Source organism: Juglans regia, chromosome 1, assembly GCF_001411555.2.
Source record: "Juglans regia cultivar Chandler chromosome 1, Walnut 2.0, whole genome shotgun sequence".
In the NCBI taxonomy this organism is placed as follows: Eukaryota; Viridiplantae; Streptophyta; class Magnoliopsida; order Fagales; family Juglandaceae; genus Juglans; species Juglans regia.
Window position 1 is genome coordinate 41,629,046 of NC_049901.1, and position 16,954 is coordinate 41,645,999.

General features: G+C 37.5%; 1 long non-coding RNA gene across 1 annotated transcript; it reads left to right on the forward strand.

Annotated features, from left to right (window-relative positions):
• The first annotated feature begins 479 nt into the window (after window positions 1-479).
• On the forward strand, window positions 480-3,145 carry LOC108991007. The gene is made up of 2 exons (XR_001996091.2): window positions 480-1,009; window positions 2,877-3,145. It is a non-coding gene; the product is annotated as an uncharacterized LOC108991007 (long non-coding RNA).
• The last annotated feature ends 13,809 nt before the right edge of the window (window positions 3,146-16,954 follow it).

The following is a 16,954-nucleotide window of genomic DNA, read 5'->3' on the forward strand; positions in this document are numbered from 1 at the left end:
CATTTAAACTAGGTTACATTTGGATGTTGAACTGAGTTGAATTGAATTGAGATGATAAAATATTGTTAGAATATTATTTTTTAATATTATTATTATTTTGAGATTTGAAAAAATTAAATTATTTATTATATTTTATATTGAAATTTAAAAAGATTGTAATGATGAGTTGAGATGAATTGAGATGATTTTAAGTTCTAAACGTATTGTTTAAAATGTGTTTGGATGTTAAAATGAGTTTAGTAATTTTATATAAAGTTGAAAAAAATTGTGAATTTCACATATAAAGATGTGTTAAGTTAAAAAAAATTATGAATATCACGTATAAAGAAATTTTAAATTTATATAAATTTAAAATTTTAAAAATTAAATATTTAAATATTAGATTAAGTTTGAAATTAGATTTAGCTAAACTAAATCTAAGATCGTTATCTTTTTAATGCCATTAATACTGCCAGCGAAAAAAAAAAAAAAAAGAAAAGAGAAAGAGAAAGAGAAAACCCTATCAGCAAGAGGAAAGTGAATGTAAAGGTTGGAGGAAAACTAAACGAGTACTCGGGTCAGATAACAGAAGGTAGTGCCATTTCTTTCTTACGTTCCCAAAATGCTGAGAAGAAAGCCCAGCAAGATCCAACTCCAGATCGAAGACAAGGAAGAGCTCGACGAAGCCCGCAAACATGCCCCAGCCGCCGCCACCACTGCCGCCGCCGCAGCCACTGGAGCAGCCACTCTTCTCCATCAGCTCGACCGCCACTCCAAAGACCCTTCCGTCCCCCACCGCATCGGCCTTTCCTCCCAATAATCTAAAAAAGGCCCCCCAATATAGCAGTCAATATCTTTTCTTTCTTTTTCCTTTATTTGTATTTGCTCGGAACTGGAGCAGCTTATTCATGGAGGTCAAGGTTAATCTGCGGCTTCCAGACACGGGCCCTGTCACCGATGTTCTGGCCCCGTTCCAGGAAGAACCACCTCTTCGACGGCCCGGACAAGTCCAAGTTCGGGAGCTGCAGTAGTGAGCGATTTTTCTTTTCTGTTACTTTTCTTGTTTGGGTGTTAATTTCTCGTTTTGTGGCTTTTCATGTGGTGATTTATCTTCCTCCTGGTTGAATTTGTGGGTATTTGTTTCTTTGCCTGTGGATGGAGATCTTTTTGTTTGATAAAATTTGTAGACTGCGATTTTAAGATTGCTATGGTTTCTAAAACAGGTTGGGAAATGGATATGGGGAGTGAAAACCGAAATCTTCAAGCATATTCACATATTATCCTGTATATGACAACTCAATATTGTAGCAGGAAGTCTTGATATTTGTATACATCTTATTTTCATTTATATGACATGCCCAGGTGACTTCGTCTATGTCATGCTTTAGTATCATATATTTTCTGCATTGCTGGTCTGGAGACCCAGATAGAGGGTCGCGGTTGCTTCATATCCAGCAACAAACTGTTATTCCATCTTATGAACATGAAAACCGACCCCAATTAGTTGGAATCAAGGTTTAGCTGAGTCTAGTATGGTATGCGCAAGTAATCTGACTATTGGAAAAGCCGACCCCAATTAGTTGGGATCAAGGTTTAGTTGAGTTAAGTTTAGTATGGTATGCCAAGTGCCCATAAACGAAATGTTTGAACCACCTCTTGAATGCCGTGATTTACATCTTTGGCGGTTGTAGTCTCTTTGATATAGTTGTCATTAACTTTTCATCTATGGCAATATTTTTCAAGCTTTCATCATTGGTCTTGTGAGTCTGTGACCCATTATCCTTGCTCTGTTTATTCACTGGGTCTAATTCTTCCACCTTTTTCTTCTACACAAGCTTCATTTCTCAATTATAGGTGTCTCGGACAATCAATTCCCGTTTGCACATGTAAGTCAGTTCTGATGTTATTTTTCTGCCAACGGATTATGTTAATGTGCCGGCGTAATCATATTCCTACATTGTGAATATAATGCAATACTGTGACCTATAAGTACATAATGCTTGACCTGTATTTAGTCTCCTGGTGACCTATAAGTATGTAATGTTTGCCTTGTGTTTAGTCTCCTATTTCATTTTCATTTTCATGAATGTCATGAATTCCTTTGTCTAATGCTGATCTTAGAGCTTTGTGTGTGAGCCCATATTAGTTCTAGTTTTAATAGCCTTTGAGGACTTGCAGACTTTCTTAGCTGTAGTTTCAGATCTCAGCAAGTGTAATCCATTCTTGATACAGAGTTTTCATCTGCATCTGGGCAATAGCCATTCAATGGTTCCAAATGCTTTAGTTGCAACATTGTATGCCAACAATCACTTTTCCATGCCTTTGTATGCATTTCTCTCTGTTATGACCAATGACAGGTCCTTGTTCAAAATAACCCTTGTTAATCCTTTACTGCTCGCCTTGATTTCGGTTATCTAATCATCCCCTACGACCCATTCCTTCAGCAGAAAATGGTATCAAATCCTTGGATCTCGACCAACTTTTATGTTGCAACCAACCTAGGGGCGCCTGGGTGTTTGTACCACGTCTAGATACCCTACTTTGTTTGAAATGTATAACTTAATGAATGAACTTATTATATATCTTTTATATATTTCTATTCATCTGAGGTAACTGAAATAGTAATATGTGAGATGATTGCATGTTTTGTACTTTTTTTTCATTGTGGGAAAGAGAAGGCCAACAGACTCAACATTAATGTATGGTTGTTGAGTGATTTATCTCGTTGTCAATTATAATCTTGTTCTATGAAACAAATACAGGTAGTTGAAACTTGCATTCCATGCTTTAGTTACATTTGCCACAATCTCCCCCATCTGTAGATATTACTTTCAAAATGATGAGTGACTTTACCTGTATTAATAATGCATTATTGCATGTTTTGCACGTTATCCCAGGCAAAGATTATTAGCTGCCAGTGATGTGAAAGATCTCCTGGTGATGAAGCAAAGCTTGGACTCGGACACCTTAAAGGAATGGCTGTTCTCGCCCCCCGAAGGCTGAAGCAGCATACTCCAGAAAGTTTGAAACTCTCCAAGTTTGTAATAAATCCATATTTTATATAATGTCACCAGCTTTTCTTTTAAACTCGATGAAGAAATTCACTTACTTTGGTTGTTTCTCCTTATTGATTATTGGCGTTCATCATCCCTTATAGTTATTATTATTTATCATTGTTCTTTTCCCAGTTGATGGGATTATCAATGATAAACGTTTCTTTGTTATATTGCGAGGCGACGTCAAAGTTTCACAAGTTAACAAAAAAAAACATGGGAAGGTTCCGACCCGTGTACGAGGTGGTCCTGAGGAACCACCAGCATGAAAATCCAACCCCAGAATGTCTGAACCTAGGGTGCATTCCAAGCCTGCCCTTTGACAACTGAGCACTAATTAGAAACACACTCTATCTCGAGGTGCGCGAACCTGGTTAAATTGATGCATCACTGCAAAACAGACCCATAGCAATGTGGCATTTACGCACCCAGATGAAAGTTCCAACTTTCACCAAAATACATGAATAGCAATTCATTTCCCACAAGAAAGAACAATGTAAATGTACAAACCATTCGTGAATCGTAACATACTCGACACCAGAATAGATATCCAATGAGAACGATAAATTCTACCCTGCGCCCTACACAGATCTGCAATGACTCGAATGGGAAAGAATAAAGATCTACTTAATTGCTACTTCCTCTTCTCAGTTCTTCTAGGGACAACTGGGGTTGCGTCCCCGCATGGCCACGTCAGCTTTTTTTAATTTTAAAAAAAAAAGAAGCAAAAACAAACCAAGAAAGCGGAAAATGAAATAAAATGGGTCTCCATTTTTGTCTGAGCCTCTCTCGATCCCAAGCTTCTCTTTTCCAGGTGGTCTGTGGCTGGGACGTTCGTGCGAGAGCTTCTCTTCCATTTCCTTTGGTTGTTGCGGTCGTCGTCGAGGGAGGAGGATCCACGTTTGTTTGCTGTCAGTTTGCATAGAGATTGTACAGGGTTCACAAATTCAAGAGATTAGAAAAATTATTGGCTTTGAAGGTAGCCGAAGAATTGGGAAAATAATTGCAAGTATAATCCAAGCAAAATGGAACAGCATTCCTCTTGTAAAATCACATAAGATTGCAAATCAAGAACGCAATCCAAAATACAGTAAACACAGAATGAAGGGAACACTAAGGAAGATGGCAACAAGAATACTGTGAAGTACCACAACAACTCTTCTTGAATAGAATATCATGAACCATGTTAAGTAATCAAAGAAAATAGCCCGTTCGTCTGTATATTCATTGGAAGTAGTGGCAAAAGATTCTCTATCATGGGTATTCTGTAGCTTAGAAGAATTGGTGAAGGCCTTAATTAGGTTGAACAAATTTTCTCCACGTGCATGGATGCTTCCGGATAATAGTCTCTCCATTGTATCATAAGAGGTATGATAAAAATAACCACCAAGGAGAAAGATGATATCCAGCCCAGGAATGTTGCCATAATCTTGGGAAAATATTCGATAATCTGTGTCTCCAGGAATAACAGGAAAAATATCCTGGGCTGCACTATGTGCCATTGGGTATACTGCAAATTGGGCATAGAAGTGAGAAGGCCAAACGAGGTTCGTGGGTTCGTTTGTGGGTTGATGGAGACAAATCGATGAATGTGATGGAGAAGAAAGCCCTGAAACACTAACCCCTGGTTTGTTTCGGAGAAGAAAAGAGAGGTGAGGTTGCAGCTTGGAGAAAAAGAAATCTAGGGATGGAGAAGAAGAAGACAGAGCGATTCAGAGAAGATGAAAGGTAATCGTGTTTCGGAGAAGAGAAAGTATGGAAAATGAAAATGGATCGAACAAACGAGGACCCTGGAAGACCCAAACCCAGGATAAAAAGCAAACGACGCCATTTTGTTTTTTTGCCACGTCGGATGCGAGGCCGAGGCGAGGAAGCATCCCGGTTGTCCACAGCATTTTTGTCTTTGAAGGTGGCTGGGGAACCTCTTCTTCATCCTCTTCATCATCTTCTTCCCCATCCCCATCCCCGTCCCCACTATATTCTTCATCCTCACCATCATCATCATCATCCTCATCCTCATCCTCATCCTCATCATTACTAATTCCTCCATTGCCTTTGGCCTCAGGATCATCCTCAGGGTCTCCTTCATCCTCTCCTTCCTCACCTGAGAAGTCCTTGTCGCTTGCATCATCATGCTGATCATTAGCATCATCATCTTCATCATCCTGGTCATTTTCTGTTTCACTATCATCTTTGTTCTCCACATCAGTACGTTGCCTTCTCATGTGAAGTTCTTCTAAAGGAAACCTTCAGAAAGTAGCAAGCAGAAACTTCATTGATAGTACCCACAAGTACAAATATTAAAAGTACATGTGGCATGATAAATATTACCTCTCATTTGTTGCAGTCAATTTTGGCAAAGCACTAAACTCATTCAGTAGTGGTCGAGTTTGAAAAATCCATAGGTAAGGTCACGAGACAGCTTGTAAGAGATGCAAAAAACAAATAAATAAACAAATACCACCGCTTATATCATGCAGCAGAGGGCTTATCTAAAGGGACATTTTACATCTTCAAGTAAAGGTATAGATAAAGTATGAGGGCAATTTTAATAGAAGTATATTACAGGAGGGAACAACAACACAAACCAACGTTTTTCAATATAGTTTTCCCATTTTTCAGAGTCTCCCCTATCGTTAAAAAGAGAAAACAAAGCACGACCGAGGTTGGAATTAGTGAAGAAGGTGCCCATTTTGCAAAAAATAAAAATAAGAAACATACTATATACACACAGGAATCTCACAAAAGGATCTCACACACTGATGTGACACACTACCAGTATGCCATGTCTCCCCTTTCTTTTTTTTCTTCTTTTTTTCTCTCCTTCTCCCTATGCCTCACCCCTCCTCTCCCTTTTCAACCCCTCCCCACCCCCTCAACCCGACCGAGAGAAGAGAGAGAGAGAGAGAGAGAGGTCTCGTACCTATCAGTGAGGGGGGAGGGGTGTAGCAGCAACGACAACGTTTCGACGTAAGTGATGGTGACAGAGGCGAGGAAGATGACTGGGCTGCAGTGAAGGAAAACGTCAGCGAGGATCGAGGAAGGTGAGGGGTGTGGCAGTGAAGTCGGTGAGGGGCAAGGAAGATTCGGCAATGACGTTGGTGAGAGGTTGCAGCGGTGACGTTAGTGAGGGGTTGGGAAACGAAGAGGGCAAGGGGGAGGAAGGGAAAGACATGAGAGAGAGAGAGAGAGAGAGAGAGAGAGAGAGAGAGAGAGAGAGAGAGAGAGAGAGAGAGGAGACATGGCATACTAACAGTGTGTCACATCAGTGTGTGAGATCCCTTTGTGGGATTATTTTATATCTCTAGCAACCCTCAAAAAATAAAGAGTAACAAATGCAAATGTAATTTCGATGTATGCCTAGAAAAATATGCTCGCCCAGAAAAAGATGCTCAATTCCCATCCAGGAAAACACACATAGTGCAGTGCCCAATAAAAATTAACCATCCAACTCTTAGGCCTTCATTTTTCTTCTGAGGCCATTTCCCTTTGTTCGAAAAGGTATAAAATCGCAGTGTGATACTTGAGATATCTCAAACATATAGGAGACAACATATATGGGAAGCACTAAAATTGCCAAAGTGAGAAGGATTGTTCAAAACTGGGAAAGAGAAGTCATGATCAATAACTAAAGTAATCCATGCTTAACCCTAGTAAAACAAAAATCAGTGTGGCCTACTGAGGAATAACAGAAGAATTCTATAACCACCAGCATACATTATAAAATTAGAATGGTTCATAGAATGGTTCAATTTAGTTAGAAATATATAATGCGGAATTCTATTATAGAATTATAGAAAAGAAAAAACAAGAAAGCTAACATATTAAATACTTCCAACATTTAGAAAATAACTCAAATACGAATCTAAGGATCTGAAAAATCTCCCATTATAGCCAAAATAAACCAATCAAAACTTAGGATAAAAGCATAATACGTAATCACCAAGGAAAGAAAGCTAGAATTTCAATTTCTCAACAAATCCTTGCTTAGATTTGCTCAACCAATAATTAGGGAAAAGGAGTGGAACGTGAATACCAAACATACAAAGCTATATCTAGATTAAACAAGAACGAAAACTTTAAAAGCAGAACAGAAGGATGAAAATTTAAGTTGCATACAATAATTCTCTGTTAAGAAGAAAGGGACAAAAACATAGCAATATATATCAGGAGAAAAAAACAGTTAAGTGGAAACAAGTCATGCCAAAAAAGAAAAGAAAACTATACTATTATGAGAAGGCAAACAAGAGGCTTCCTAGTAGTAAGAACAGTCTCCATCGTCAAAGCTTCCATAAGACAGCACAACCACATGGTGCTCTCAACAGAGCTCACCCTAAACATCTCCATTAATGCTAAAGAAGTTTCCTAAAATCAAAGGCAAAAAAACACTAGAGAGAGTATGTGTCAGAGACAAACAGTGATTACATCTGGTCCGGTTAGGGTAAACCCCTGGTTTGGTCAGGTTAGGGTTGTGAGTATAACTTGGATTTTTTTCCCAGAAAACGACAAGAAATTTGGTGGACCTTTTGTTGACCGTTTCTCACAGAGAACCATTGGTAGGAACGGGTCTCAAGCTCCTCTTTTTTTTGGGAGCTCTTGAAGTGGTCCACAATTTCCCTCCAAGTCTCCACCACATTCATAGAGTAGTTACAACATTTCCCATGATCAACTGAAACTGTGGAACACTTGACACGTAGCCACTAAAAGCTTGATGGAAGCTTGGCTATAAATACTACAGTTTGGTCTCCAAACTCAATCACTCAATCTCATTCAGTCTTACACCATCTAAATAAAGTGAGTAGAGTTTTGGAAGTGCCAAAACGAGAGAGAAACAACGTCTGAGTGTGAACAAGCATCAATGGTCAAAAGTACAGTTTATTGAGTATTTCAGTTTTCGATTCTTTTTAAGTGTTTAATTATGCGTATAGAATCATTATTAAGCTTGCATTTGGTATCAGAGCCTCGTTTTATCTCTATCTTGGTATTTAGGATAGATGGACATAGATTATGTTATTAGGAAAAATGAACCACAGTACTCACTAGCGGACATCACGCTTTATGAATGATGGGAGCGATCTAATCGCCTCAGCATGATATTCATTAAGACTAAAATTTCTGTTAGTATTTGTAGTTCTGTTGATCAGAATGAAAAGGTTCGATACTTGCTGAAAGTCATTGATAATCAATTTGTCACTTCAGACAAGGCACTAGCAAGCACCCTAATTATGAAATTCTCATTCCTAAGGCTCACCAATGTGAAAGGTGTGCGCGAGCACATCATGCAAATGAGGGACAATGTGGCTCAATTGAAGAAACTCAAGGTTGAAATGTCGGAATCCTTCCTGGTGCACTACATCCTGAACACCATTCTGCACCAGTACAGACCCTTCAAAATCTCATGCAACACATATAAGGATAAATGGTAAATCAATGAACTCATGACCATGTGTGTTCAAGAAGAAGGGAGACTCGTGATGGAACTGGGAGAAAGTGCAATCCTGACAATGCGTGGAAGGGCAAATCTCAAGTCAATCAGAAAGAGAAATGTACAATATCTCCTCAAACTAATATCAATAAAGATTCCAAGTGTTTCTTTTATACAAAGAAGGGACACATGAAGAATGAATGCGTCAAATTTCAAAAATGTCTTGCAGACAAAGAATTTGCAAAACCTAAAGAAGTTAGTTGGCAGTGAGCAAAGTATCTTATCATGAAACAAGATGGGCTTGCATGTGGAAGCTATAGGAACATGTTATTTAACTTTAAGTAGTGGTTTTGTTTTAGAGTTAGAAAATACCTTTTATACTCCAAGTTTTTCTAGAAACTTGATTTCAGTTTCAAGGCTTGTATGTTTTGGATATTCCTTTAATTTTTTAGAAATATCTTTCAGTTTATTTTATAAATCTAATTGTGTTAGGAATGATATTTTGTCTGATGGTATTTACTGCATTAATTTATAAAACAATGTCACTTATGATTCAATGCATGTTCACACTAGCACTAAAAGATGTGTTACTAATGAGAATTCCTCTAAATTATGGCACTGGAGATTTGGTCATATCTCCATAGAAAGAATTAAAAGATTAGTAAATGAATGAGAATTTAATACTCTAAATTTTACTGATTTTGAGACTTGTGTGGACTGCATAAAGGGAAAACAGACTAACAAGTCAAATAAATATGCCAATAAGAGTTCGAATATATTAGAGATCATACATACTGATATATGTAGTCCAGACATGGACTCACATAGTTAGAGATACTTCATCTCTTTTCTAGATGATTACTCCAAATATATGTATCTCTACATGCTCCATAACAAAAACGAAGTATCAGATGTCTTTAATATCTTTAAGGTTGAAGTAGAGAAACAATGCGACAAGCAATTAAGATCGTGAGATCAGATAGAAGTAGAGAATATTATGGTAGATACACAGAGGATGGACACGCACCTAGGCCATTCGCAAAGTTTCTTCAAGAGCATAGGATTGTTGCTCAATACACCATGCCCGATTCACTGGACCAGAATGATGGAGCAGAAAGAAGAAACCGAATATTATTGCATATGGTGCGGAGTATGCTTAACAGTTTCAATCTTCCTAAATCCTTATGGGTTGAAGCACTTAAGATGGCAGTACATATATTAAACCGAGTTCCAACCAAGACTATTCCTAAAACGCCATTTAAATTATGGAAATGTTGGAAATCGAGTTTGCGACATATGCACTTTTGGAGATGCCCGTCTGAAATGAGAATTTATAATTCACAAGAGAAGAAACTGAACCCAAGGACCATTAGTGTATATTTCATTGGATATGCTGAAAGTCGAAATGTTACAGATTTTATTGTCTATCTTACAACACTAGGATTGTGGAATCAAGAAAAATAAAGTTTCTTGAAAATGTCTTGATCAGTAGAAGCGATCAAACCAGGAACATAGTTTCAGAGAATGATCATTCAGAATCTCAACCTTCCACCTCAAGTGATAGATCGGTTATTGTTCACAGCACCCTTCAACTATAAATTGGCGTTGAACAACCAATCATTAAAGTTCCACAAGCTGCTAACGACATTCTAGTATATTAGGTAGTTTAAGAGTTGCCAAAAACTTTTAAACAACGAGTTGAACCACATACTTCTCAATAAGATGATGGTACAACATTAAGAAGATCTATTAGACCAAAGAGATCAGCAATTCTGAAAGATTATATTGTGTATCTGCAAGAATCTGACTACAACATTGGAGTCGAAAATAATCCTGTCCTTTTCACAAGCCTTGAGTTGCAAATGATCAGAATTATAGTATAATGTCATGAAGGAATAGATAAATTCTATGAAGAGTAACGAAGTCTAGGATCATGTTGAGTTGCCTAATGGTGCAAAAGTCATTGGATGTAAATGGGTTTTTAAGACAAAGAAAGACTCATTGGACAACATTGAGAGATACAAGGCAAGACTTGTTGCTAAGGGATGCACTCAAAAAGAAGAAATCGATTACAATACGACTTTCTCTCCTGTATCTAAAAAAATATTCCTTGCACATTATTTTGGTATTAGTAGCCCATTTTGATTTGGAGTTGCAACAAATGCCTCTTCTGAACAACCAAATGCCTCTTCTGCTACTTCACCAAACATAGTAGCAGCTAGCTTTCCAGTATTATCGTCCAATTCAACATATGCCCTAGCACTTTAAATGCATTGAATATATTATTTTCAATTTGAATAGTGTTAAATTGTAAATTAAAATTGTTAAGATAATCATTCTCATATCATATAATCATAATAAATTTTTTAAATTTTCACACAAAATAAAATAAATGATTCAACTAATTAAAATCTCCAAACAAAAATAATATTAAAAAATATAATATAATAATATTGTTTTCAACTTTTACTTTAACACATCTAATTTCATTTCATCTCATATGCAAAAACAAACGGACTTAAATAATGACATTGGAAATTTTAACTTTAAATTTTGTTTACAAGGCTAAATGCTTTTTTAAAAATAAAATAATTGGTTACACAAAAAGAAAGTTTTATAATTGCTTTTTTAATGACATTGCATTCAAAGTAGTGCTAAGAGCATCCCCATCTCATTCCCTATATCACTATTATTTCTAAATTATAAAGAAAAATTTAGGGAAAAGCTCAAAAACCTCCTCCCATCCCATTTCCTATTTTAGAATTTTGATTTAAGAAATGAACAGTGATTCCCTAAATATAGGGAACTACTATTCATCCCCTAAATCATTTTTTATTAATATTTTATTCAAATAAATAAAATAAATTCTTTTTTCAATCAACTACATTTTCTCTTATTCTTATATTTATTATACTTTTAAATAATATTTTTAAAAATAATTTAAATAATTACTAAAATATAAAAATAATAATTTTAAAAATATTATTAAACCCTTAAAAAAATAATTTAAATTTTTGTTTAAAATATTCACTATAATAATAGTTCAAAACATAAGAAAAAATATTAAGAAGTTAAGTTTGAAAATGGAAGTGAGAGAAAAAAGTAATAAAGAAATAATAGAAGAATATTATTTTAATAGAATAGAGAAAGGATAGGGAATGGGATGTAGAAGGTTTTTTAAAAATGAGTAAAATTTAGGATAAAATTATAGAGAGTGTCCTTTTTAGCTAAAATTTAAGAAAAAATTTAAGGAATCGGATGTGAATGCTCTAAGGAATGGGTCGTATTAGCGGTTAATAAAAATTAAGGGATTGTTAATATAATAATTAAAAATCTGTGGTGGTCTTCTCTTTGTTCCTGATGTAATATTTTGAATGGAGTTGAAGAGGAAATTCTCCTTCCATTTCGAGCTTCTTTCTTCTTCTTCTTCTTCTTCTTCATAGGCTTTCTAATACCAGAAAATTCTCAGGGCTCACGGAGAAATACAGGAACAAAAAAAGAGAGACGCTTTGATTGAGTGAGTTGTTTTTTCGTTACAGGGATAGGAGGATATAGAAGCCATGAAGACTCCGCTGAAAAAGTTGCGAGGGTTCGAACTTCACAAACATGAGCCCAAGGAGCGCAAAGATATTCGGCCTTTGTCAAAACTGGATGAGCTAGCTCAGGCTTCTCTGGTACGCTTTTTCTCATTCTCCCTCTCCTCCTCCTTTCTTTCCCCATATGCTTTGTTTGGTTGAAGGGAAACTTAAAAGGAAAATAGAGGAATGAGAGCACGAATCTTGCAGAAGCTAGCTTTTTCTAATTTTGTTGAAAGAATCTGCTTCTACCATTAACGTTTAGCAAAATTGGTTCTTGTAACCTTGTCTCTGTTGGGAGAATTTGTTCATTGAACTTTATTTGAGGCAAAATTATGGAAGTTGAAAGAACGATTTCAAAAAAGTGGATAAGAGTAACCCAGACCACAGATCGAATTAGTCTGACGACATTAACTTTAACGAAAAAATAATAAAATCTGTTAAAACAAGAATTTCATAGCCACTTTATATAAATAAAGATATAATAGGCCTTTTAATTTTAGATAAGCACTGTTTGATATTATTATTATTATCTAACAGAAATAAAATCAAAATTCAAATTGAGATAATTAACATGGTTTTTACCTACCTCCCTTTGACGCATTTATATATATATATATATATATGCACTAATTATTGGCAATTATATCTAACTTTCAAATTGATAATATTAGCTACGATCAGTTACTAAAATTAAGCTTCGATCGCTGTATTTCATGTGGTACTTATAACTTTGAAATTTGAACAACAGTTGCACTCATACACAAATTATTATAAAGTACTCGAATATATATATATATATATATATATTAATATTGGCATGTATTGGAGCATCAAACGGAACTGCAACAAGCAGTTCAGCAAAACAACTTCAAGCAACCGAGTTAAACGGAACTGCAACAAGCAGTTCAGCAAAACAACCTGGAGCACCCGAGTCTTCAGCAAAACAAATTCCTCAATTGCCGTGCAGAGTGAAAGAAGCAAAGCCGTGATTCTTGGGATTCTTATCTTGTTCATATTTAATTTTTAAATACTTCCGCATCAAATGTAATTTGTTATACCTATGTACTATATATAGATCACATCAGAACACTTTAAGTAATATAGCTTTGAATATTCAAACTCTGCTTTCTCTATTTTACTCTAAGACTTTACATGGTATCAGCCTAACGATCCCACATCTTTGTTTTCCTCTATTCACCATGTCTACTTCCACTCTTCCTCTCTTCAGTCCCACTTCCTCTCTTAATATCACCAAACTTAGCCGTCACAATTACCTCACTTGGAAAGCTACTATGCTTCCTTACTTGAAAGGCCAAAAAGTTTTTGGTTATGTGGATGGCACTCTCAAACCACCACCACAAGAATTACGTGCTGCTGATGGCACCTGCTCTCCAAATCCTATGTTTGACACATGGGAAATTCAGGATAATTTAATTCTAAGCTGCATCAATGCTTCTCTCACTGATGAAGTTCTTGCACAAGTTGCACATTGCACTTCCTCACATGCAGTTTGGAAGGCCCTTACCTCTGCCTTTGCTTCCCACTCACGAGCTCAATCCATTCATGTGCGCTCCCAACTTTCCAATGCACGTAAAACCACCCAGACGGATAGTGAATACTTTCTGCATATTAAGCGCTTGGCTGATGATCTCGCTCTTGCTGGTCATCCCTTAACATGTGATGACATTATTACATATATTCTTGCTGGTCTTGGACCTGAATATGACTCTCTTGTCACCACTGTGTCTGCTCGTGACACCACTATGCCATTAGAAGATTTCTACTCAATGTTGCTCACATGTGAGGCCCGTATTCAGCAGCACTCTCAAACGGTTCCCTCTATAATTGCCTCTGCTCATGTTGCCGCTAAGTCTCCCTCCTTCAACAACTTCCGAGGACGTAGCTCTCAACCTTTCCGTGGCAGGGGGCGTAACTGTGGTTCAGGCCGAGGTAATTCTCCTTTTCGTCCTCCATCCCCATCTAATCTCTGGTGCCAACTTTGTGAAAAACTAGGTCACACAGCATCTCGATGCTACAAACGGTACGATCCTCATTTTCTACCTCCCCCACAACGTCAACCTGCACAAGCAAATCTCTCTACTGGCCAACCTCAGCAAGTATCTGATCAAGAATGGCATGCTAACACTGGCGCTACTCACCACCTAACAAATAATCTGCATAATCTCAATCTCCGAACGGACGAGTATGTTGGTACCGATCAAATACAAGTTGGTGATGGATCAGGTTTGACTATTACACACACAGGCACTGCCTCTCTTCCCACCCCTTCAAAATATTTTGTGCTTGATCAAATTCTTGTTGTTCCACAAATCACAAAAAATCTACTCTCCGTTCAAAAATTTACTCAAGATAATAATGTTTATTTTGAGTTTCACAATTCTTTTTTTCTGATTAAGGACTACTCGGGGAACATCCTGCATAAAGGCCATAGCAAGGATGGGCTGTATTGCTTTTCCCAGCCTCTCCAACGCACTATTTCTACCGCTTTCATTGGTGTTCGTGTTTCTATTTCTGATTGGCATCGTCGCTTAGGCCATGCCTCTTTTCGCACTGTCAATCATGTGCTGCATGCTAATAAAATTCCTGTTGGATACAATAAAAGACAACCTGTCTGTCCTGAATGTGAGATGGCTAAAAGCCATAATTTACCTTTTTCATCTTCTCCTAATGTTTCTACAAAGCCTTTGGAACTAATTTATTCTGATGTCTGGGGACCCAGTTCGGTTATTTCCAGTTATGGTTCTCGTTACTATATTTGTTTTTTGGATGATTATACTAAATTTATTTGGTTGTTTCCATTAAAACGCAAATATGATGTTGAAGCCATTTTTCTTCAATTTCAAAAATATGTTGAACGCCATTTTGAGACCCAAATAAAAAAAATTCAAACTGATTGGGGTGGCGAGTATCGTCGACTAAATGCTTACTTTAAAAACTCTGGCATCCAACATCGTCTCTCTTGTCCATATACACATGAACAAATGGGTTCTGTTGAGCGTCGCCACCGTCAAATCGTGGAAATGGGTCTTACGTTGTTAGCCCACTCTCACCTACCTACATCCTTTTGGGAAGATGCCTTCCAGGCTGCCACTTACATTATCAATCGTTTGCCTACCAAAATCTTGCAAAATCAATCTCCTTTTGAAAAAGCCTATCAACAAAAACCTCACTACAATTTTATGCGAATTTTTGGGTGTGCTTGCTGGCCAAATTTACGCCCTTATAATAAGCATAAAATTGATTTTCGGTCGAAAACGTGTATTTTTATTGGTTATAGTCTCTAACATCAAGGCTACAAGTGTCTCGATTTATCTACAGGAAAAATATTTGTATCCCGGCATGTTGTTTTTTATGAGTCATTCTTTCCTTATAAAAATTGCAAATCCACCCGTACCTTCATTCCACTGCCTAATGCTTCATTGCCTTTGTCTTTAACTCCTTCACTTCCACGCCCACTCACCCCTTCTGCAGGTAATAGTTCTTGTTCCTTTGATCCACTGTCAACAGCCCTTGATCAGGACCCAACTACTTGTCTACCGGAAGTCGAGATCACAGATATCCCCACTGCTCCAGCTCAACTTCCCACTTGTGCTTCAGATATTTCAACAGATCCTCTAGCTGCACCTCGGCGCATCATAACCCCGTTCCCAAACCAACAATCTAAAGCCAAAGCTTCCCTTCGTCGGCTTAGTCAGGTATCCCTTACCAACATGCTTACTCGCAGATTGTACCTCACCATTCAAAGAACCAACTTCGTTTACTGAAGCATCCAAGCATGCTTCTTGGCGTGATGCAATGAACCACGAGTTCAATGCATTGATCAAAAATGGAACTTGGGATTTAGTTCCACCAACACCTCATCAAAATCTTGTGGGAAATAAATGGGTATATCGCATCAAAACCCATGCAAATGGCCATATCGAACGCTTCAAAGCTCGCCTGGTTGCCAAGGGGTACCACCAACAAGCTGGTGTCGATTTCTCGAAAACGTTCAGCCTAGTGGTAAAACCGAGCACTGTTCGCCTTGTTTTATCTCTAGCAACATCCAAAGGTTGGCCTTTTCGCCAACTTGACATTCAAAACGCTTTCTTCCATGGCGACCTCCATGACGAAGTATATATGCAGCAGCCTCAAGGGTTCCAACACCCAGATTTTCCACATCATGTTTGTCGCTTACGTAAAAGTCTCTACGGCCTTCGTCAAGCACCTCGTGCTTGGTTTTCAAAACTAACGGAAAAATTGCAGCATTATGGCTTTCGCGGATCCAAGGCAGACACATCCCTCTACATATTTAACCAAGGTCCTATTTATTTGGTAGTTCTTATTTACGTGGACGACATCATTGTTACAGGTTCTAGCATCGCAGCAATTACTAATTTTATCACTCAATTGACTCATGCTCTTCCAGTTAAGGACTTGGGTGAATTATCCTTCTTTCTTGGCATCGAAATATTGTATGATGGATCCGATCTCATTCTCACACAAAGGAAGTATATTGCTGATCTTCTCTGCAGGGTCCAAATGGACAAGGTCAAACCGTGCTCCACACCGATGTCCACTAATTGCCAACTTTCAAAATTCGAGGGAAGTGATTTTGAAGACCCGCAACTCTATCGAAGCACTGTCGGTGCACTTCATTACCTGGGATTTACACGGCCTGATATTGCCTTCTCTGTCCATCGAGTTAGTAAATTTATGCATAACCCCAAGGTGCCCCATTGGCTAGCTGTGAAGCGGATTTTGCGTTATCTCAAACAAACAATCTCCTTTGGTCTTCGTTTTTCCAGCAGCTCTACTCACTCACTTCATGGTTTTAGTGATGCCGACTGGGCGGCAGATAATGATGATAGGAGAAGTGTTGGAGCTTATTGTATTTTTCATGGAAACAATTTGATCTC